Consider the following 22669-nt stretch of genomic DNA (forward strand, 5'->3'; position numbering starts at 1 on the left):
GGCACGTACAGTTCACATTCAAGCCACAAGTACTCTTCTCGGATGTTACACAAACAAATCCTAACGTCTTGAAAGCATTGCAGCATGTTTGTGTCCCACTTCCCGTGGCTGCAGGACGACTGACACGAACGGACAAACACATTTAATCTGTGGCGTTTAGCGTGACATAGTCTTGCAGGCATCGTGCTGTCTCACTGCAATACTATACCGCTGGAGGAAACAGTCCATCTGGCCATGAAACTCATTTGAACGTCTAGCTACAGCAACTAACAATATCATGATTTATTCAGGATGTGTGGAATCAGCACGTCCCGGAGACAGCTTCCGAAATCGTGAGCATTCTCTGGTGGTGTCCTGCAGGGCACCTGTGGGCATGCGTTGGTGGTATAGTGGTGACCATAGCTGCTTTCCATGGTTCATTTCCTGGCCAACGCAGTGGGGATTGGTTTCAAATGCTGTCATGAGCCTTGGACTGTGACTAGCAAAGCGAAGCCTTTTGAAAGAGCTAAAGCACTGCAAAACGGAATTGAAGGAGAATCTTACAGGGGATTCTGAGCGGTGTCTGCATACATGCAGTCCGATACGGGTGCTGAAAGCTTGAGCTACTCTCAATGTCATGCTGCCTTTCCCCGGAGTAAATCTGTTACATGGAAAGAATGCTTCTCGCAGGTTCAAAAAGGGACCATTGTTAATTGGAGAAATCAATGATTTCGAATGAATTCTGTATGCGTTAAAAGACAGCTATACACAGAAAACATGCAGGACACTGCTCATGAATGATGTTTCCCGAGCCGAAACACAGTGCGTTTTTTCAAGCCATTTGACAAAGCCCACCCACTGAAAACTGCAGCAGATCGTGTAAAGACGTTCAACTTTGTAACTACTGCAGGCACGGGAAGCAGAATAAATTCCTCTTTTCAAACTGTCAAAGGTTTGCTTTCCGAACGCTGCAGGACATCGCACAATCTCTTTTGAACAGGGACAAATGATTTCTTATGGGGCGCAGTAAGTACTGTTACTGTCACTGCTCGATACCGACGTTGGCCCACTATACCATGTTCAGCCACCGCTAGAAAATGTACAGCTCTAGCACCAGAGCAAACAACAGGAGGGCCAACGGCAAACGTGTAAGACATGGAGAGCGATGAGAATGGGACTCGAACCCATGTCTGCAGAGCACAATGGATTACCAGTCCATCGCCTTAACCACTCAGCCACCTTGTCAATGAAACTGGGCTGTCCGGACATGGGATGGCGCGCTCCAGATGATCTTTTTCTTTTTTTTCCCTCGTACTCGAGGGTCATTTTCCTGTTCCACATGCAATTTCAACATTTTCCTTAGGAGATGTCAAGCCAGCAAGCCACTGCTGTGGTTCAGTGGCCAGTGTGGAGTTCAGTGGCCCTGTTGTACACAGAAAGCAAATTGAGCTCCTTGGACATCAAAAGTTCCAGATAAAAGCCATTTGTCACCCTTTCTCTTGGTGTTGATATTGCTATTGTATGTAAAGGTGGCAACTTGCTCAGCGAGCAGGCGGAGCACACACCGAATGCAGATGTGTCTGAGTGGTGTGTCCAAGTGGCTGCAAAAGGATAATGCTCCTGGGGCGCCGGGGCTTAGTTGGTTAAAGCGCCTGCCTGGTAAATAAGAGATCCTGGGTTCAAATCCCAGCGGTGCCTTCTTTGTTCTGTTTTCTCAAACAGAACTGGTCCTTACAGACAACCGCCTACGGCTAGACTTGCAAGTATTCATTTCCTGTCTTTAACGCGACTTGTTTTTCTTAAAATGGATGCAACTTGCAAAACATGAAATACAAACCTTGCTAATCAGCGCTGGCGGCTGGCAAAAAAAAAAAGAAGTCAGCAATGTTTTTTTTCTTTAACCTTAACCCTGCTAACGGAGACGAGTTAAACAACCGAGTCTATGCAGCTTAAACGGTCCGCATGTCGGGTTCTTAGCTGAAAGGGTGGTAAATCACGCTCACCCCAGTCCTTAATCTTTTAAAGAGGATACAAAATTGAACCTAGTCGCCACATCACATACATCCTGTTCAATGATAAAAAAGTGACATCTATCCTCGATCCAGAGTAAATCCCACGTTGAGGGCATACTTTTTTCCACTTTACCATGAGTCGGGCTCAGCTGCACAGAGGCGAGAGCAGAGCAATGAGGTCACGGGGACAGGGGAGTCACACGCTGGCGGTTTAAACACGCGGAAGATCACTGAGGGATCCACAGTATGTGGACCCTCCGTGCGCCATCAGTCCGCACTCCGGACTCTGAATCCTGCCATCCAAGTTAAGATCTCGGCGGAACCTGAGGCGCAGTTCCTTCTTAAAACGTAATCTGGTGAGCATTTCTAGAATCGTACTTGTATAGATGCAGCCTTTAATGTGTTGCTAGGTTAAAATTGATGACTTCTTGAACTTCAGTAGGCAACTGCCCTCTTGATTTCGGATTTAATTTCTTTATTACAGGGGCGCTTTTATGAAGACAGAGTCATGTTCAGGTACTTTTCTTGATGGAGGAAGCATATTTCGGACTCTGTGATCTGCTCACCTGGAAAGGTCTGCTGTACTACTACAAGAGAGAAGTAGAGTCTGGAAGAAGGGACAATTTTATGATGCTTTGGAAGATAATGTTTTTTTTTTCTTTGAAATCGAAATGAATCAGAATATCAGTGCAAAAGACAGACTCTTGGTTTGGTTTGAGATATGGTTTTAAAACAGACAAAATGTAGAAAACAGGTCTTTCTCACTTTTGGTAAAGAATGGACCGGGGGTAATATTTTACTAGTTGCAGTGCTGATCTCACTGGGTTACAGTCCTGCAGTGTCACACCGGGGCCAGTGGCGCAATGGATAACGCGTCTGACTACGGATCAGGAGATTGCAGGTTCGACTCCTGCCTGGCTCGGGTCGTTTTTAAACGCATCTGGCTACTCCCTAAGTAGTCTGTGCTACTTACTGCATTGTAATCGTACCCGGTAAGAGATTTCCTTCATGTAAATGAACTGCACCTGACAGCTTTAGAAAAACACCTGGGCTCAGTACGGTGCTGAGAGCTCAGCGTTGCTGTTCTAATTAGCACGCACTGCATCGGCTATGAGCCCGAACCTTTCAATTATTCCGATCAGTAAGTCAACACGTAGTCCACGTGAACGGTAGAAATATTCTCTTGTCTGTCTCTTGTTTGTATAGAACTGAATGTCCCTGACAATGTTCTGTTAGTTTTAATTGAAGAACGGCATTTGTGTTCAAATATACCAGACAAGTTTATGTAACTGCTCATGCGACACTCAGTTGTAATTAGTCAAGAAATAAAGTCGAACAACAGCTGCGGGTTTGATTCTGAACGTATGAGATTGCAGCGCCTTTTACTTCCATTGACAAATGATAGAGATTCGAAGAGAGATCCTTCAGACCAGCAAGCAAACCCACGGCTATTTCGGTTTTCTATCTAGGCAACGTTGGTGTCTGCAATAGCATACATGAAAGCGTGATGCAATTTCTGTGGCTACATTTGTTGCACGTCATGCACAGTAAGAGTGTTTCTAACACCAAATAAAAAGTCAACAATTAGCGATCACGCCTTCTCCTCAGTTAACCCACTGAAACCCTTGCTGTTAACAGTTCTTTACTGCGTGCTTTACCAGCACCTACATATCGTGTCGGTTCTTTCAGCTTTATTCATTAGGTTTTCAAAGGTATAAGTAGAGCACCAGAGGTGCGAACGCAAAATGTGTGGTTATCTGAAGAATTGATTTCAATGGCAGCGGGTCCAAGCGATTTCGCGTTGTTATAGTACCAGGAAAGGAGAAGCGGCACTTCGCCTCTGCCGTGCAGGCACAAGGCGACGTGCGGCAGACGCCGGAGTCGGCAGGTTTCGAACCTGCGCGGGGAAGCCCCAACGCATTTCGAGCCCATCGCCTTAACCACTCGAGCACGACAAATGCGAACTCGCCGCCGCCGTATTCCTCCTATAATCAAACACGGACTGCGAGGTGGCTGCGGAAACCTTTTTAAAGTTGCTCTCCGTTAAAAAAAAATACCTTTCACAAGATTCGTGCCGGCAGACAGACACGCCTCAGAGGGTTTAAGGCTGGCTTCACGTTCAAATGATAAAGTCCCCCAGTCCGGATGTCAAAACGCAACTTTGGCAGACAGAAAAAAACATCAACAAACCAAAAATGTGGACAAGGATTTTACAAGCTGCACCACACTGCACTTTCAAAAGCATTTACATTCGTGTTAGACGCAGGAATTGCCTTTGATTTGCGCGCTTACGAACGCCATGGAAAACGAAACAAAACTAAAGCCCTCAGCTCCTGCACTTGATTATAGTCCCGTTACGTGTCGAAGCAGGAATTTACGTCATCCTACCACTGTAACACGGGGAATAGAGGGAAATGAGCACAAGCTACGAATTGTCTCAATCACTCCCTACAGTAGTAAGACGCCTGGAAGCGTGCACCCCCATCATTAATCTTTGCGCATCTGTGCAAGGTAAACTCTGGAGCAGTCTCTGAAACGGCTCAAAGGAAACACGTGATTGATTCCATGTGCATCTGGGGTTCATTTCTTATTTACATTTAATTCAAGGGAAAGGCTTGGGTCAGTTTCAGACGGCCTCCAACAGCGAGATTCAAGCGCCCCACCTTCAGCCCAATCTGCGCCGCCAGAACGCCAACGGCTCCTCTGGTCTCTGGGGTGCGGTTGTGACCCCGTAACCTAAAGTGTTGGTGGCAGACAAATGGAGACTAACAGGTGATGTCCTAGGACATGACTACATTGTGACACTCGGTGGGGATGGTGACCATTGCTTGGAAAAGAGTGCGAGGCCCCTTTAGAAAAACATTTTGTTAACAGGCATTCTGCCTTAGTCCAAACACCTATAGCTTGCAAAGCACATGCTATTAGACAGGCACCTCTGCAAGACCTTAAGAGTCTCTTAAACTAGTGATAGTAAGGTGTTCCCAATGGGCGATGTTTGGCTTTCAAATCATCTCTCTGTGGAAGCGCCGAGATGCAGCTGTTTAAGGCTTAGAAGCAGCTGACTGTTTCACTACCTAGCGGATTACTGTCAGTCAGGGAGCTCAGAGGTGAAAAGCCTGTCTGAGAAACAATTCGCCGTCAATCAGTTCAATATGTTCCGTACCAGCTCGGCGCACCTGAGATCATCTTGGTAGCCGTGTAGCTCAGATGAGTGAGAGCGTGTGTGTGTGCACCACCGTGATTGGATGCCGGTCCTTCTCAGGTCACAGTAAACCTTCTGCTGCCTAACTTTCCTAATTTTGGGGATCCCTTTGAAAAAGCAAAGGAAAAAAAAAAACTGGCTCTTCATCAGCGTGATCGACCCAACCCAGTGTGTCCCAGTGGCCTAATGGATAAGGCACTGGCCTTCTAAGCCAGGGATTGTGGGTTCGAGTCCCATCTGGGGTGCTCCTGTCCCATTTTGAGCGTACAAATGTCCTTGTGATTTGCAAAGCTGCAACCCCACCTTACTCAGTGAGCGTCTCTGCTTTTTTCTCACATACAGTTGGGAGAAAAACTTTTGTAAACAGCCCTTCGGAATGATGTGGATTTCTGCATGAATGGCTCCTAACATGTGATCTTATCTTTATCTAAGTCATAATAATCAATAAAGAGAGTCTGATTTAACAAACAACACACGCCCAACATTTGACATTGCTGTTTTAACAAAACAGCCTCCGCCATGCTTCCCAGGTGGGATGAGGTTTTGGAGTTGGTATGCAGTGTTTTGTTATCTCCAAACATAACGCTGTGCACATTTACCAACAAGTTCAACTTTTGTCACGTCTGTCCACAGAACATTGTTCCAGGAGTTGCTGTGGAACATCCATGTGGTCTTTAGCAAACTTGAGAGGGGCAGTGGTGGTTTTTTTTGGGGGGAGAGCAGTGGTTTCCTCCATGGTGACCTCGCATGATCACCACTCCTGTTCAGATTTTTCTTATGGTGGACTCATGAACACAGACGTAAGACAAAGTCAACCACCTGTTCGCTAGATCCCATCCCCACTCAGCTAGTCAAAGATTCCCTCGAAGGACTGGCAGGACCTATAATTAGTATGATGAATGCATCGCTTGCGTCAGGCGTTGTACCTGATCAATTTAAGGTAGCGGTTGTTAGACCGCTCCTTAAGAAGTCAAATTTGGATCCACAAGTTCTTAACAACTACAGGCCTGTCTCAAAGGTCCCATTTCAATCTAAAAGTCTTGGGAGAATAGTTGTTGCCCAACGTCAATCGTATCTGGATTCAAATAATATACTTGAGAAATTTCAGTCTGGTTTCTGAAACTGCATTAACAAGAGTCGTAAATGATATTCTCTTAGCTACTGATGCGGGGAATGCAACAGTGCTTGTGCTTTTAGATCTTAGAGCTGCCTTTGACACGGTTGACCTCTCTGTTTTGTTACACAGGCTTGAGTTTGAGGTTGGCTTATCTGGAACCGTCCTTCAGTGGTTTACTTCACATTTTACTCATCGTTTTCATTATGTTCAAATATCTAATAATTGTACTGCTTCATCAATGTCACCAGTTCAATTTGGGGTACCAGAAGATCAGTGCTGGGACCAATATTGCTCTCTCTCTCTACATGCTGCTGATAGGTAGGATAATATGAAAAAATAATATGAACTTTCATTCATATGCTGATGACACTCAAATAAACATTTTGTTTACACCAAACGACAACTCTTCTATTATCAGTTTAGTTAAATGCATTAAGGAAGGAAATACTTGGATGTGTGAAAACTTTTTGTTACTCAACTCTGAGAAAACTGAGGATCTGTTGATCGGAGGCAACAATACTGATAGGACTACTATAACTTCAGCACTTAACTCAGAGGATTTAAACATTTGCCTCAAAGAGACAGCACGTTACCTAGGCGGCATATTAGACACAAGGCTCTTAACAACTTGCATTGTTAAGTGCCTTGGGACAACCTTGTTGTGAAAGGCGCTATATAGAAATACATTGATTTGAATTGAATTGACAATGTAAAATGTTGTGTGTGTTGTTTGTTAAACAAGACTGTCTTTATTTATCAAAAAATAAAAGGAATTTGCTAGGAATGCAAACGTTAGGTTGCGCTTCTTCATGCTGCATCGTCGGCATGAGTGGAGCTTTTTAAACGTCTGTACTTACTGTGCCCCATAAGAAATCGTTTGTCCCCGTTCAAAAGAGATTGTGCGATGTCCTGCAGTGTTCGCAAAGTAAACCTTTGACAGTTTGAAAAGAGGAATTTATTCTGCTTCCTGTGCGTGCAGTAGTTACAAAGTTGAACGTCTTTACACGATTTGCTGCAGTTTTCAGTGGGCGGGCTTTGTCAGATGGCTTGGAAAAACGCACTGTGTTTCGGCTCGGGAAACATCATGAGAAGTGTCCTGCATGTTTTCTGTGTATAGCTGTCTTTTAACGCATACAGAATTCATTCGAAATCATTGATTTCTCCAATTAACAAGGGTCCCTTAAAAGATGAGTCAAAGTAACGTCTAATCGGATTAGTTTCCTTAGAGCTGGTTCAGAGTTTGCTCAAGAGTTTACCTTTCACAGATGCGCAAAGAAGAATGTTGGGGGTGCATGCTTCAAGGTGCCTTACAGCTGTAGGGAGTGATTCGAGATTCGAGACGATTCGTGCCGTGTGCTCGTTCCCATATACCGTACGCCCCGGGGTGCAGTGCTAGGATGACGTAAAATACCGCTCGGGCACGTAACGGCGTTATATGCAAGTGCGGGACGTGAGGGTTTTCGTTTGTTCATTTTGTTTTGTTTTGCTCTGCTTTGCTTTGTTTCTTGGTCAAGAGGCGTAAGGTAAGTCGTAATCCAGGGAGAACACTGGTGGCAAACAGTCCGAGGTGAGAGGCGAGGTCCAAAGTCGAAAAGGCAGAAGGGGAGTCCAATATCCAGAATAAACGAGGTAATGGAAAAAACGCCAGGTAGAGCTCTCAAGGAGTAGACTCAATACCAGCGGGAAGCAGATAAAGATGGTAAAAATAGCACTGCGTACCGCACGGTGGAGTGTGTGCAGGTGGGTAAACTCGTGCGGCGGCGTTTGTTAATAATCACCCGCTGCTGGTGCTGTTTAGATTGCTTAAGAGTTGGTCTTAACTGCCTGGCGGTCATGACAAGCTCCTCTTTAAGCTGTGGTTTAGTTTTGCATTCATGTGTTTCTAGAGCAGTTATTTATGGGGGTGGGTGGGTCTTTCACAGAGGCTCAGGACAAATCCCCTGCATGAAAGTCTACTGTGTGCGTTCAAACAGTCACAGGTTAAGAGCCAGGCAGGAGGACAATGGACAGAAGAAGCAACGAACTAAAAATAAAAGAACGAATATGAAAAAGCCACCATCTTTTTCTTTTTGACATTTTCCGACTTTCATGCAAGCCAGGACAAAGTTGCTCGTAGCTACTTGTGGATTCAAATACTCTATCGAGTGCTTTGATGAGTTTTTGCAATTTGATTGTCGTCCTGTCAGCCTGTTTCTGTTTTTTTTTTCAATCTAGTGATGGAAAGTAAGAGGGAAATGATGGAGCAATCAATAACCGCTCCGGAAAAATGGCAGAAAGAAATGGCCCGTCACTAAGGACATTTGTGAAGCAGAGGAGTGACATCACCACAAAGGCGACTTATTCTGCTGATCGTTTTAGTGAATAATGATTGAGGCGTGTTAAGAGAAAGGTAGCTGCGTCAGCATGCTTAGGCTGCAAAGGATAAAGCAAAGGTTTACTCCATGCTGAAAAGAGAAGAAAAGAAGCACAACGTTTCGGCTGTGGAGCCTTCTGCGCCATCTTCTTTAGCAATGGTGATGATGTTTACATTGGAAAAACTGAGACACGCATACTGGAGGGGCTTGAACCACCAACTTTTCAGCACCACAGAGTCTGACAGTCTTTTGTGCGCCCTACATTTGCAGGTTTATGGTCAAAGAAAACAATCACTTGCACTTCTTGCAGCCGGCAATCTTTTTCCACTGACAACCAAGAAATGGATTTCATCTTTCACAAGCTGTATGGATTTCTTCAAAAACAAGTTATTCCAGAAAGGAAATGAATTCTTGCATTAAACTGAACCAAGCTGTACATGTTTGTCTGAAATGAGATATGCGGCACAACAAGACACGGAGAGAGGCACCGCTGGTATTCAGACCCAGGATCGCCTGCTTACTAGGCAGGCACTTTAAGCCACTAGGGAACAGCGCCAGCAGAGCACCGTGCTTTTACAGACACTTGGACACATCTGCGTTCGGTGTGCACTTAATCTGCTCTCTGAGCCCCTTGCCTCCGTCCCATTTAATAGCAGAACTGACGCCAAGAGAAATGATGAGAAATGGCATTTATCGGGCACTTCTCATGTCCAAGGAGCTCAATGCCCTTGACACCTCCCCAAGGCGACAGAGCTGTGCATTCTTTGGCGACAACATTTTTTCTTTTGTTTTATTTCTATACTTATTGATAGAATAAAAACGATATGTCATGTACTGTAAGGGAAATGTCTCTTTTCATGGGGAAAGCTAGCACCAGCAAATGTTGTGTTTAGAAGAAGTGATTTAACATGACACGTGACCTAATTTACCGGAGCAAAAGCTCACCCAGCAAGCCCTGCTTTACTTCTACAGGAGAGAAGTACTGTAGAGTCTGCAAGATGTTCAGCTGGGTAGCTACGTCAGCATGCCTCGGCTGCAAAGGAACAAGTAATAGGTTTATTGCATGCTGAAAAGAGAAGAACGGAAACACAGCGTTTCGGCCGTGAGGTCTTCTCACACCTGAAGAAGCCTCACACCTGTAAAAGGCTCCATGGTTTTCTTTCTTCTCTTTTCAACATGGAATACACCTATTGTCTGCAAGATGTGACAATTTCACGGTGTTTTGGAAGAAAACCTTTTTTCTTTGAATTCAAAATCAATCAGAATTTCAGCACGACACACCAACACTTTTTCTGTTTTAAGGAGATGATATTTTAAACCTGATAAAAATAGTAGGAAACACAAGTTTCTTGCTGTGAAAATTTAGATGGGGAAGTGTACTACTGGTAGCAGTGTAGAGCTCTCTGTGGTGGAATGCAAACACATGTTCTATGGGCCAGTGGCGTAATGGATTACGCGTCTGACTTCGGATCAGAAGATTGTAGGTTCGAGTCCTGCCTGGTTCGTGAGGCTTTTAAACCTCTCAGGTTCCTCGGTAACAGGTTGCCGTCATGTATATGAACTATAGAAAAGCATCTGCCACAACCCGTAAATTAGCACGCAAGTGCGGGCTAGTTAACACAGAACTGTATGGAGATCATCTCCAGCTCCGAGCTCAATTGCAATGAAAAAACATGCAGAACAGAACTGGAGAGCAGCTGAATTTGTGCTCAGTAGGGTGGGGAGGACTCAGCATTGCTATTGTTCTAATTGGCATGAACTGCAGGGGATCTGAATCAGAACACGTCACTTAGTTCGATCATTGCGTCAATATGTAGGCCACGTTAATATAGAATTATTACTTTGTCTGTCTCGTCTTTGTATATAGGTGAATGTCCCTGACAATTTCATGTTAGTTTTTAAGAACGACATTGGTGCTAATATATACATATATAGCATATAAGGAACACGTAAAAGTTTAGTCCATGTTGAAAAGATAAGAAAACCGCCACAAGGTTTCATCTTGGAATAAATCTTTACTTGTTGTTTTGCAGCCTACCCATTCTGACCTAACTCCTCCCTTGAAATTCCCTAACAGATAAGGGTACGTAACGGCTCATGCGATGCTCAGTTGCAATTTGTCCCAAAACAAACAAGAACAGCAGCTGAGGGTTTGAGTTTGAACATGCACTGTATTAAAGCAGCTTTTATTCCCATTGATAAATGCTAGATATTCCTACAGAGATTCTCCAGGTAGTAAGCGATTCCTGTTTCTGTTTCTATTTCTGTTTCATATATATATATACAGTATATATACAGTATTGTACTATTATTATATAATTGTTACACTGTGGCTGTGTTGTGTGTGTTAAGCTGCTGTTGCACTGCAATTTCCCTCACGGGATCAATAAAGTATCTATCTATAAGAAGACATTACCAACAACGACCACAAGATGGAGATATTGTCTAGACATTACCAACAACGACCACAAGATGGAGATATTGTCCAAAGAGGCAAGCAGGGCAAAGCCGCGATAAGGTAAAATCATTTTTTGTAAGAGATTGCTGTCAGAATGCACATCCGTATCCCAAACAGAATCTCTAGTAAAATATGATCATTTGTGAAACAGGCAATTGAGTGTCTGCTACAATATGATTGCTACAGATGCAGCCATTCAAAATGCGCGGGCGTACGCTGTACGCAGTCTACCACAAGTTACCGGTAAATACCGCGAGTTACCGGTAAATACCGCTAGCAAAATAATAGTATCCGGAATTTCCGCAAGGTGGAGCTAATAAAGCTCAACTTCTCATGTTTGAGCTGTAGCCATCAAAGTCTTTAATGAAGATATTACTAATAGTATTAATAATAAATGAACTTGGACAAGCTGTAAACTCAAAGTATTGCCCTGGTCCACATTATTTTTTTCATTGCCCGTCTTTGTAAAAGTAACACCACAGCATTTCGCAATCACGCATTTTTTTCCAATCATGCAAAGTACAGTAATTTTTGAGAATCGATTCACCATGCCTTTCACATGCTCATAAAAGAGGTTGATTTAGGAACATAAACATATTACCGTATGCAAACTTTACTGTATACAGTTTGTATATGTATATGTATATGTATATTTAATGTCTTAACTGTGCCCGTTTAAGTATTGAATATTTATATGGAATTTTACCACTGAAGGGAAATCTTAGTGCCTGAGCATAAAAAGAATAGGAGCATACTGGAACACGTGTGAAGGCCATAAACGATATTAATTTTGGAACATAAACATACAGTATATGGCTGGTCTCGGTACTTTAAAGAAAACATACACGAAACATGGTTTCATTATGACCAGAATCGGTCTTGAGATATTTTTAACTTGATTTACAGTATTTGAGAGGTATGTCTTGACACCGATACTACGTAAATACTCCTCACGTATATGTTTCTAGGTTTATATTATGCATTTCATACGGTCAAATTGCTTTTGAGCAACTGATAAGAAGCGCGAAACGGTATGCCCAGGGCGTTTTAGTTTTCGTTTTGTTTTAATGCAGTGCAGTGGATTGATTAGAGATATCAAGTACATACAAGTCATTTTTTAAATGTTGTAGTTCGTCTTGTAAAAATGTTACAAGTACATCATCTGTCAACAATTACACAGGTTCTGTTTCCATATTGCGGTTTTTGGTTACGTAATATTATTTTCTAATTTCACGTTGTGAATATATGATTTGGGCAAACAGAGCCGCAAAGAAGTACATTATGGGTTGTTGTTGTTTTTTTGCAGTTTTATCTAAAATAAGCGATGCTTAAACCTTTGTCTGATTCTTGTGAAACTATCCACACGACAGTTACCTAGGAGTTGACTTCAGTGATGTCACTGATGGGATGTTTCTAAAAATCCATCCTCTGTAAAACATCTTCTCTAGTTGTTCTGCATATGTATTCGCTAATGAAGCTGTGTTTTTCTGAGCCTGGTTCTCTACATTTCTGTATGAACCAGCTTAGAGGGCTAAAGACAGCTTGTGTTTAAATTGAGTGTAAGGTAATTTATGCTTCTAAAGTCATGGTCAGCATTTATTATTGTACTGTGCTGTAAACTTCTTCTGTGCCTAATTACATTATTTTATAGTCGATAATGTTTCTGTAGTGCTTTTTCAGCCCTCAGCATGTGTCTGCGCTGGTGGTGCTGTGGGTTAGGTTCCTGACTCCTATGTCACATGGTCTGTGGTTGAATCTCATGGAACTATGACTTTAATTTTTAACAAACATTTCTTTGAAAAAATGAAACATTTCCCTTGGTCAGAGATTAAATAAAACCTCACTTGCATCAAAACAAATTTATATTTCTAAATATCACAACATGATCGAATTTACGTCTTTTTAATAACAATGAATAGTCACCTATGCGTTACAAAATAAACATTTATATTGATTTGAATTGCGTTTTGATTTAAATCGTAAACGCGTGTTTAAATATATGTGTTTAAAGGCGATATACTGTATAAAAGCGCTGATTCTTATGGAATGTGTTCGGCCGGGGATTCAAAAAAAATATTTTTTTTAATCGCGTATCTAAGGAAAATTGCAGTATAACTTTGTTCATGCACAAACAGTGGCATGTTACATTATAATTTGGGTGTCTCCTCTTGCCAGAAAGCTCTAAATTGCATTTTGAGTGCGGTTTTTGACTTTTTCTAAATTGCAACCCATAAATAAAGCTGATACAGTTTAGACTTACTGTATTCTAAACTGTATTACAACATCACATTGGACAATGCAACGTAAATTGCAAAAATGCACTTGGAATCTATCCTAGCCCTACTATGAAAATTATTTAAACTGCGACACTTATCATTCATCTTTAAATAAACTTTATTTTATATAGCGTTTTAAGCGAATAGGTAATTAGATTGCTCAAAAACCTAATCGCTTTTTCTACATAAACACAGCGTGATTGCTCTCTGAAAATGGTTTTTTCTTTATATTTAGGCTCAGATTTCAACTATAGATCGTATTATTATGAACTTTCTTGGAAAAATGTCTTTTATGTAAACCATGTTTGCTATTAATTCATTTAGGGCTAAAATACGTTCATTGTCTTCCAATCGAGTCGAGTTGACATTGGAAGCTTGCCACGCCCGGACTGTTACACCAACGCATTAGCATGTTGAAGCGATTTCATTGAGGAGGCCATCTACTAGTTAACACTGTACTTCCTACTTTGAAAATACCTGTGAAATTGGTTTAATTCGTCACAGCCAGCACTCCGGCAGAGAGGGGGGTTGTACTCGTTAATGTCTGATGACATACAAGTGGAAAGATTACAGATTTTAACCGTCTTTTTTCTGAACCAGGGAAAATCTGATCATGTTTCTCTATAACAATAATAAAAAACTTTATTTTCAATTATTTTACATATCCCGCTTGCACATCGCATGACTTTAATAAATCTATTCTTTATTAATACTAAATAAATAATACTAAAAATACTTCAGCAAATAGGTCACTTGATTTTTGGAATAATTCCAAATAGCACAATGATCCACTGGCATCCCTGAAGTCTGTTTAGTGCATAATCTTCCAAATACAATCACTAAGCAATTATAAGAATTATACCATCCTACTTCTTTGTGATATCCTGTAAAAACTAAACCTATTTTTATAAGGCTTTTACTCAAAAGATTTCCAAACACACAAAGCATTTGTGAAGTACTATAGTATTTCTAAAGGTTACTGGTACAACATCAATCATTAAAGCTTAACAATAAAGTTTAGATTGCTGACTATGGACTAACTACATTAACTAACTGCAATGCAACACTATACATTTTACAAGAATATCTGGTTGAATTCTTGCATTTGTAGCCAATTTAATGCGAGAGAAATAAGCCAATTTAATTATTTCACAAAAAATAATGTGATATAAAATGGATGTTTTTAACTTTATTGTAGTGTTTTAGAAACTAATATGTCTTCAAAAATGGTTGTTTTTCACTCCTAGGAATGAAAGCTGTTGTTATATAATGTTTATTTTCAAATTTTGAAAAATCAAAGGATTCTAGCTTTCTCCCCTTTCAGGCATCGGACACAGAGAACCTCATGGTTTTCCTAAAAATCATTTTTTATGTTCCCTGGTGTTCCAAACTTAGTTTTAATCAATTTTAATTTGTTATTATGTTAAAAACAGGGTAATAAATTTCTAATTGGACTATAAATAATGTCATATTGTCTGCTATAAAACTGATGTTTTCAACTCTATTGTAGAGATTCTAGAATCAACTAATAGAGAATTGAAATAAAAAAGGGCATAAGAAAACATTACCAACAACGACCACAAGATGGAGATATTGTCTAGACATTACCAACAACGACCACAAGATGGAGATATTGTCCAAAGAGGCAAGAAGGGCAAAGCTGCGATAAGGTAAAATCATTTTTTGAAAGAGATTGCTGTCAGAATGCACAACTGAATCCCAAACAGAATCTCTAGTCAAATATGATCATTTGTGAAACAGGCAAATGAGTTTCTCAGGTGCCCATTGCTCATTTTCAGACACATTTATGCAATACTTTCACCATGCGTTGAGCAATAGGGATTAAAGATACCAGAGGTAAGGTTTAAAAGTGATTCTGAGGTGCAACACATCAGCGATACAGCTAGGCATCTGAAATGCGGGGTTTGAGAGCCCTTCAGGGAACACCGTACCCTAAAGGTACCAGAAGTCCACTAGTATAAGCATTAAGTCACTGTCACCCCTGTTACAATGTGATTGCTACATATCTTCATTTCTTTGGTTTTTAAGGAGTAAGAGTGCAGGGGGTCTAAATCTGCGATCCAGTGTGTTGAAGTATTTCACAACACTACCTGTAGCCCGTATGGAAATAAATACTAATTCTGATTATTGCCCTGGGCATGTACCAATAAATCACTGAGCATATATCACTGTGTTGAAGCTAGAGACCTGTATGTAATATTATGGTGCTAAAATGTCATTTTCACATATATTAATGTAATAAATGATTGCTTATGCTTAATAAACAAATCTAATTAAAATAAAAACTTAAGTTTTGTATTTGTCTTGTACCATAGAACATGATTTTCTTTGTATTTCAAGCCCACAAAGTGTCCAAATGATGCACGACATGATATAAGGAAGATTATCACATGAAAAATCGGTATTATCTTTCTCATGAAAATGCATTCCTTTCATTACCTTTTAATTTTTAAAATGAACTCAAGTTGTGTATAATGTAATAATTTAAGTAGAATAGATTCTAATAATATAATGATCCAGTGTGTTGCACTACTTCACTGCTTCACTGTTCTATGCCGTCTGGAAATAAATCCTCAGACTGCTTACTGCCCTGGGCTTGTACCAATAAATTACAGGAGCACATCTATATATCACTGCGTTGAAGCAGGAGACACACAATCACTGCAAACACATCCTAAATACAGTGTTCCAGCACCTTTGACCTCATCCAGAACGTATCATTTCTTGAAAGGGATTGCTGTCTGAATGCACATCTGAATCCCAAACAGAATCTCTAGTAAAATACGATCATTTGTGAAACAGGCAAATGACTGTCTCAGGGGCCCATTCCTCATTCTCAAGACACATGTATGCAGTACGTACACCATGCATTGAGCAAAAGGGATCAAAGACACCACAGGTAAGGTTAGAATTCATTCTGACTATATTCTAAAATATTGGACTCATATTCTTATGATGGCAGACATGATGCTGCGTTTAAAACCGGGGTTAATGGACATTATATGACTGTCAATTCTGTTTTGTTTTGGAGACACTTGGCTGCCTATATGGTACAGTGCAGCGTGAAGGAAACATTTTCCAAAACTGTGTCAGCTCAAAAGTTGTAAGAGAACCTCTCCAGCTGCTTTAACTCTCTTCATTTTTGTCATTTAATTGTCTGTCGGCACTATGTGGCAGCGTTGCATGACAACCCATCTCACCACGGAAAGGAACCTAACAGCTTTGGTAAGAGAGGAGAAAAGGACCTGGCCAGTAAGGGGCTCGAACCCACGACTTTGACGTTATCAGCACCATGCTCTAACCAACTGAGCTAACCGGCCTCACGACAGTGGTCCTCTCTGTGCAGCGCCTTTTACTTCCATTGACAAATGATAGCAATTCGAAGAGAGATCCTTCAGACCAGCAAGCAAACCCACGGCTATTTCGGTTTTCTATCTAGGCAACGTTGGTGTCTGCAATAGCATACATGAAAGCGTGATGCAATTTCTGTGGCTACATTTGTTGCACGTCATGCACAGTAAGAGTGTTTCTAACACCAAATAAAAAGTCAACAATTAGCGATCACGCCTTCTCCTCAGTTAACCCACTGAAACCCTTGCTGTTAACAGTTCTTTACTGCGTGCTTTAAGAACACCTACATAATGTGTCAGTTCTTTCAGCTTTATTCATTAGGTTTTCAAAGGCATAAGTAGAGCACCAGAGGCGCGAACGTAAGATGTGTGGTTATCTGAAGAACTCATTTCCATGGCAGCAGGGCCAAGTGATTCAGCGTATTTATAGTACCAGGAATGGAGAAGCGGCACTTCGCCTTTGCCGGGGAGGCACAAGGATACGTGTGGCAGACGCCATAGTCGGCAGGATTCAAACCTGTGCAGGGAGTTCGCAACGGATTTCAAGTCCATCGCCTTAAACACACGGCCACGACTACAGCAAGCTCACCCCCGCCGCATTCCTCCTATAATCTAACACAGAGTGCGAGGTGGCTGCGGAAACTTTTTCAAAGTCGCTCTCCGTTAAAAAAAAATAAATACCTTTGACAAAATACGTGCCGGCAGACAGACATGCCTCAGAGGGTTTAAGGCTGGCTTCACGTTCAAATGATAAAGTCTCCCCGTCCGGATGTCAAAATGGAACTTTGGCAGACAGAAAAAACATCAACAAACCACAAATGTGGACAAGGATTTTACAAGCTGCACCACACTGCACTTTCCAAAGCATTTACATTCCTGTTAGACGCAGGAATTGCCTTTGATTTGCGCGCTTACGAACGCCATGGAAAACGAAACAAAACTAAAGCCCTCAGCTCCTGCACTTGATTATAATGCTGTTACGTGTCGAAGCAGGAATTTATGTCATCCTACCACTGCAATACGGGGAATAGAGGGAAATGAGCACACGCTACGTATGTCTCAATCACTCCCTAGAGTCGTAAGGCGCATTGAAGGGTGCACACCCATCATTAATCGTTGCGCCTCTGTGAAAGGAAAGCTCTTGAGCAGTCTTTGAAACAGCTCGGATGAAACACTTGATTGCTTCCATGTGCATCTGGAGCCCATTTCTTATTTTCACTTCACGCCGCCCAAAGCATTTCTAAAACAGGAGATTCGTGTTTGGGAATGCGCCCTGCCCTACGAATAAAACAGGTCTACGGGTCTGAAACCTGCTCCACGGAAAACAGTTCTGTTGCGCTTTTGATCAAAGGGAGATTCGCTGTTCTTACTTTTTGATGACATAACACCCAAAGGGGCTTCTTTGGAGCTGGATTCCAACCAGCATCCGAAAGTTTCTTGGCGGTATCCTTTACAGTCCTCTGTTCGGTCGACAAGGGACAGAAGGGGGCAGCTTTCCTCACACACACAGTGCAATGTACTGTAGTGTTCCCGTTCATTGAATTCGCAGTTCTGCATCAGACCTCTAACTCGTTTCCTTAGCTTGGATTTAAGCCATGAAGCAGGCTTCTAGTCTATAAACGTCTAGAGAAATCACAAACTATTTGAGAGGCCATCATCCCAGGGGAACTGACAAAGTCTATCCCTAAACACCTAGCGCAATCTCTCGAGAGACTGTCAAAAATCGCTTTCTCCGTTTGCGTTGCAAGTAAGTGAAAACGCGGTCTCAAACCAGAGCCACTTGGCAGCAGCGGCACGTAAATACTGTTACTGTCACTGCTCGATACTGACGTTAGCCTACTATACCATGTTCAGCCACCACTAGGAAATGTACGGCTCTAGTACTGGAGCAAACAACAGGAGGGCCAAAGGCACACGGGCACACATGGAGAGTGACGAGAATGGGACTCAAACCCATGCGTGCAGAGTACAATGGATTAGCAGTCCATCGCCTTAACCACTCGGCCACCTCGTCTAGGAAACTGGGCTGTCCAGACATGGGTTGCAGCGCTCCAGATGATCTTTTTCTTTTTTTTCCCTCGTACTCGAGGGTCATTTTCCTGTTCCACATGCGATTTCAACATTTTCCTTGGGAGATGTCAAGCCAGCAAGCCACTGGTTCAGTGGCCATTGTGGAGTTCAGTGGCCCTGTTGTACACAGAATGCACATTGAGCTCCTTGGACATGAAAAGTTCCAGATAAAAGCCATTTGTCATCCTTTCTCTTGGTGTCGATGTTGCTATTGTATGTAAAGGTGGCAACTTGCTCAGCGAACAGGCGGAGCACACACCGAATGCAGATGTGTCTGAGTGGTGTGTCCAAGTGGCTGCAAAACGACAGCACTCCCAGGGCGCCGTGGCTTAGTTGGTTAAAGCGCCTGTCTAGTAAACAGGAGATCCTGGGTCCGAATCCCAGCGGTGCCTTTTTTGTTCTGTGTTCTCGAACAGAACTGGTCATTATGGACAACCGCCTACAGCTAGACCTAATTAAATGCAAGTATTCATTTCCTGTCTTTAACGCGACTTGTTTTTCTTAAAATGGATGCAACTTGCAAAACATGAAATACAAACCTTGCTAATCAGTGCTAGCGGCTGGCAAAAAAAAAAAGAAGTCAGCAATGTTTTTTTTCTTTAACCTTAACCCTGCTAATGGAGAAGAGTTAAACAACCGAGTCTATGCAGCTTAAACGGTGCGCACGTCGGGTTCTTAGCTGAAAGGGTGGTAAATCACGCTCACCCCAGTTCTTAATCTTTTAAAGAGGATACAAAATTGAACCTAGTCGCCACATCACATACATCCTGTTCAATGATAAAAAGGTAACATCTATCCTTGCTCCAGAGTAAATCTCACGTTGAAGGCATCTTTTTTTTCACTTTACCGTGAATCGGGCTCGGCTGCACAGAGGAGAGAGCAGAGCAATGAGGTCACTGGGACAGGGGAGTCACATGCTGGCGGTTTGAATACGCGGAAGATCACTGAGGGATCCACAGTATATGGACCCTCCGTGCGCCATCAGTCCGCACTCCGGACTCTGAATCCTGCCATCCGAGTTAAGATCTCGGCGGAACCTGAGGCGCAGTTCCTTCTTAAAACGTAATCTGGTGAGCATTTCTAGAATCGTACTTGTATAGATGCAGCCTTTAATGTGTTGCTAGGTTAAAATTGATGACTTCTTGTATTTCAGTAGGTAACTGCCCTCTTGATTTCAGATTCAATTTCTTTATTACAGGGGCGCTTTTATGAAGACAGAGTCATGTTCAGGTACTTTGCTTGATGGAGGAAGCTCATTTCGGACTCTGTGATCTGCTCACCTGGAAAGGTCTGCTGTACTACTAAAAGAGAGAAGTAGAGTCTGGAAGAAGGGACAATTTTATGATGCTTTGGAAGGTAGGTTTTTTTTTCTTTGAAATCGAAATGAATCAGAATATCAGTGCAAAAGACAAACTCTTGGTTTGGTTTAAAGAAATATGGTTTTAAAACAGACAAAATGTAGAAAACAGGTGTTTCTCACTTTTGGAAAAGAATGGACCGGGGGTAATAGTTTACTAGTTGCAGTGCTGAGCTCACCGGGTTGCAGTCCTGCAATGTCACACGACGGCCAGTGGCGCAATAGATAACGCGTTTGACTACGAATCAGGAGATTGTAAGTTTGACTCCTGCCTGGCTCGGGTCGTTTTTAAACGCATCGGGCTACTCCCCTAAGTAGTCTGTGCTACTTACTGCATTGTAATCGTACTCAGTAAGAGATTTCCTTCATGTAAATGAACTGCACCTGACAGCTTTAGGAAATCACCTGGGCTCAGTACGGTGCTGAGAGCTCAGCGTTGCTGTTGTTCTAATTAGCACGCACTGCATCGGCTATGAACCCGAACTTTTCAATTATTCCGATCATTAAGTCAACACGTAGTCCACATGAAAGGTAGAAATATTCTCTTGTCTGTCTCTTGTTTGTATAGAACTGAATGTCCCTGACAATGTACTGTTAGTTTTAATTGAAGAACGGCATTTGTGTTCAAATATACCAGACAAGTTTATGTAACTGCTCTTGCGACACTAAGTTGTAATTAGTCAAGAAATAAAGTCGAACAACAGCTGCGGGTTTAATTCTGAACGTATGAGATTGCAGCGCCTTTTACTTCCATTGACAAATGATAGAGATTTGAAGAGAGATCCTGCAGACCAGCAAGCAAACCCACGGCTATTTCGGTTTTCTATCTAGGCAACGTTGGTGTCTGCAATAGCATACATGAAAGCGTGATGCAATTTCTGTGGCTACATTTGTTCCACGTCATGCACAGTAAGAATGTTTCTAACACCAAATACAATGTCAACAATTAGCGATCACGCCTTCTCCTCAGTTAACCCACTGAAACCCTTGCTGTTAACAGTTCTTTAATGCGTGCTTTACGAGCACCTATATATTGTGTCGGTTCTTTCAGTTTTATTCATTAGGTTTTCAAAGGCATAAGTACAACACCAGAGGTGCGAACGCAAGATGTGTGGTTATCTGAAGAACTCATTTCCATGGCAGCGGGGCCAAGCGATTTAGCGTTTTTATAGTACCAGGAAAGGAGAAGCGACACTTCGCCTTTGCCGCGCAGGCATAAGGAGACGTGCGGCAGACGCCATAGTCGGCAGGATTCAAACCTGCGCGGGGAGTCCCCAACGGATTTCGAGTCCATCGCCTTAACCACTCGGCCACGACTACAGCGAGTTCGCCATCGCCGCATTCCTCCTTTAATCTAACACGGAGTGCGACGTGGCTGCGGAAACCTTTTCAAAGTCGCTCTCCGTTAAAAAAAAATAAATACCTTTGACAAAATACGTGCCGGCAGACAGACACGCCTCAGAGGGTTTAAGGCTGGCTTCACGTTCAAATGATAAAGTCTCCCCGTCCGGATGTCAAAATGCAGTTTTGGCAGACAAAAAAAACAACAACAAACCACAAATGTGGATAAGGATTTTACAAGCTGCACCACACTGCACTTTCAAAAGCATTTACATTCCTGTTAGACACAGGAATTGCCTTTGATTTGCGTGCTTACAAACGCCATGGAAAACGAAACAAAACTAAAGCCCTCAGCTCTTGCACTTGATTATAATGCCATTACGTGTCGAAGCAGGAATTTACGTCATCCTACCACTGCAACACGGGAAATAGAGGGAAATTAGCACACGCTACGAATCGTCTCAATCACTCCCTAGAGTCGTAAGGCGCATTGAAGGGTGCACCCCCATCATTAATCGTTGTGCCTCTGTGAAAGGAAAGCTTTTGAGCAGTCTTTGAAACAGCTCGGATGAAACACTTGATTGCTTCCATGTGCATCTGGAGTCCATTTCTTATTTTCACTTCACGCCGCCCAAAGCATTTCTAAAACAGGAGATTCGCATTTGGGAATGCGCCCTGCCCTACAAATAAAACAGGTCTACGGGTCTGAAACCTGCTCCACGGAAAACAGCTCTGTTGCGCATTTGATCAAAGGGAGAGTCGCTGTTCTTACTTTTTGATGACATAACACCCAAAGGGGCTTCTTTGGAGCTGTATTCCAACCAGCATCCTAAAGTTTCTTGGCGGTATCCTTTACAGTCCTCTGTTCGGTCGACAAGGACAGAAGGGGGCAGCTTTCCTCACACATACAGTGCAATGTACTGTACTGTTCCCGTTCATTGAATTCGCAGTTCTGCATCAGACCTCTAACTCGTTACATTAGCTTGGATTTAAGCCACGAAGCAGGCTTCTACTGTATAAACGTCTAGAGGAATCACAAACTATTTGAGAGGCCATCATCCCAGGGGGAACTGACAAAGTCTATCCCTAAACACCTAGTGCAGTCTCTCGAGAGACTGTCAAAAATCGCTTT

General features: G+C 42.4%; 8 non-coding genes across 8 annotated transcripts; 5 read left to right on the top strand and 3 right to left on the bottom strand.

Annotated features, from left to right (window-relative positions):
- Positions 1–1142: 1142 nt before the first annotated feature.
- On the bottom strand, positions 1143–1224 carry trnat-ggu (transfer RNA threonine (anticodon GGU)). The gene has a single exon. It is a non-coding gene; the product is annotated as a tRNA-Thr (tRNA).
- Positions 1225–1603: 379 nt separating this feature from the next.
- trnat-ggu (transfer RNA threonine (anticodon GGU)) lies at positions 1604–1677 on the top strand. The gene has a single exon. It is a non-coding gene; the product is annotated as a tRNA-Thr (tRNA).
- A 1163-nt stretch (positions 1678–2840) lies between these two features.
- trnar-acg (transfer RNA arginine (anticodon ACG)) lies at positions 2841–2913 on the top strand. Its single transcript has one exon. It is a non-coding gene; the product is annotated as a tRNA-Arg (tRNA).
- Positions 2914–5365: 2452 nt separating this feature from the next.
- On the top strand, positions 5366–5438 carry trnar-ucu (transfer RNA arginine (anticodon UCU)). The gene has a single exon. It is a non-coding gene; the product is annotated as a tRNA-Arg (tRNA).
- Positions 5439–10096: 4658 nt separating this feature from the next.
- trnar-ucg (transfer RNA arginine (anticodon UCG)) lies at positions 10097–10169 on the top strand. Its single transcript has one exon. It is a non-coding gene; the product is annotated as a tRNA-Arg (tRNA).
- Positions 10170–16665: 6496 nt separating this feature from the next.
- Positions 16666–16739, bottom strand: trnai-gau (transfer RNA isoleucine (anticodon GAU)). Its single transcript has one exon. It is a non-coding gene; the product is annotated as a tRNA-Ile (tRNA).
- A 2418-nt stretch (positions 16740–19157) lies between these two features.
- Positions 19158–19231, top strand: trnat-agu (transfer RNA threonine (anticodon AGU)). The gene has a single exon. It is a non-coding gene; the product is annotated as a tRNA-Thr (tRNA).
- A 2203-nt stretch (positions 19232–21434) lies between these two features.
- trnas-cga (transfer RNA serine (anticodon CGA)) lies at positions 21435–21516 on the bottom strand. The gene has a single exon. It is a non-coding gene; the product is annotated as a tRNA-Ser (tRNA).
- Between the last annotated feature and the right edge of the window lie 1153 nt (positions 21517–22669).

The sequence above is a fragment of the Lepisosteus oculatus genome, unplaced genomic scaffold (genome assembly GCF_040954835.1).
Source record: "Lepisosteus oculatus isolate fLepOcu1 unplaced genomic scaffold, fLepOcu1.hap2 HAP2_SCAFFOLD_87, whole genome shotgun sequence".
Taxonomy (NCBI): Eukaryota; Metazoa; Chordata; class Actinopteri; order Semionotiformes; family Lepisosteidae; genus Lepisosteus; species Lepisosteus oculatus.